This window comes from Octodon degus, unplaced genomic scaffold, assembly GCF_000260255.1.
Source record: "Octodon degus isolate 3935 unplaced genomic scaffold, OctDeg1.0 scaffold00022, whole genome shotgun sequence".
In the NCBI taxonomy this organism is placed as follows: Eukaryota; Metazoa; Chordata; class Mammalia; order Rodentia; family Octodontidae; genus Octodon; species Octodon degus.
Window position 1 is genome coordinate 887,178 of NW_004524598.1, and position 1,596 is coordinate 888,773.

The window sequence follows — 1,596 nt, forward strand, 5'->3', positions numbered from 1 at the left end:
GCTCTAGTTAGCAAGAGCTCAGTGGGTAGATCTTACATTCGCAAATTCTGTGCGAACCTACATCCTTGACCTAAGGGATGTTACGGTTTATATCAGATGTTTCCCCAAAGCTGTGTGTTCTCACAGGTGGGTCTTTGGGAGGTGATTGGATCATGAGTGCATGATACTCAGCACTGGACTAATCTACTGATAACTGAATGGGATGCTGGGAGGTGAAGCCTGGTTGGAGGGTTGGGTCAGTGGGGACGTGGTCTTGGAAGAAGAAGAAAGTAATCTGAGAGTTTTCTGATGCCATAGATTGGTAAATTCAGGGATGAATGAATAGAGTGGATAGGGTTGCTACAGTTTTATTTACTAACTTTGCCATGGACAGATGTATGTTTTTTGGCCTTGTGATCTCCAATTCATAACATAGAAGAGTTCCTTAGTTTTGCTGATTTGTAAAGATTTATAACTTTATCTGGTCTTGATTAAATGTACTGGAGTTCAGCTCTCCAATGAGTAGACAGGATGTCACTCATGATGTGGTAGGAATGGAGGTGTGAGCAGACTGACCTCACCAACGTGAAAAGATGCGCTTCCATTGCTGTTTTGTGTCATCTCCATTTGTTGGTAAATGAATGATAATGGAGCCGTGGCCATGATGTATTCTATAACTAACTTCATGGAACTTTTGCTTGGGAAAAGTTTTCTACTAATAGAATTAGACAGCCATATGCCATAAATCAACTACCTTTGTGTGTGTGTGTGTGTGTGTGTGTGTGTGTGGTATTAGGAGTTGAACCCAGGGCCTTTGCACTGAGTCACATTCACAGTTCTTTTTGTTTTATTTTGAGACAGTGTCTAGCTAAGTCACTAAGTTTCCCAGCCTGGCTTTGAACTTGAGATTCTCTCACCTGAGCCTCCCAGAGTAGTGTACCACCACACCCAGCTCAAGTGCCAATTTGAACACTGGCAAGGGATTTCAGAGTTTAAATCACTTTCATCATAGATTTGGCAAGACTGAACATTTTTTTTTTCAGCTGTTCTTCCTGACAGGGGCTATAAATAATTTCGGAGAAGTATATAATTATCTCAAAGCAGAAGATAAAGATAAAAAGCTGAATGGAATTTTAAAGGAACATCTAATAGTTATTATTATGTAACATTTATTAGATATTCTCACTGTGCTCATTGTCCTTGCCAGGAAGAAATTGGGACTAAAAAGTCAATCTAAGATATGTATAAATAGACAAAAGGTACATTAACACAGTGCCAGAACAAATACTTGGCTTAATAGAAAAGAAATCAGCCTACTATTGTATAGAAGTGAAGAAGACTTAAATTTAGTAACAAATCTTTGAAAACTGACAGTTTAAAACAAAGATGGATAGTAACTGAAAAAAAACATTAGGGTATGTACATGAGATGAATGGCAGTGTGTTTTTGGTGACTAGTTCAGATTTTTACAAATAAAACTTATCTACTTACTCAATGTACTAAAAGATATAATACTAAAGGATTATTATTTGTTGAAGCAAGGTAAGTGCTATAAATAATGATTTCAGGTGTCAGCTCTGGGATAAAAATACTGCTGCTTTTTAAAGCACCTAGAAG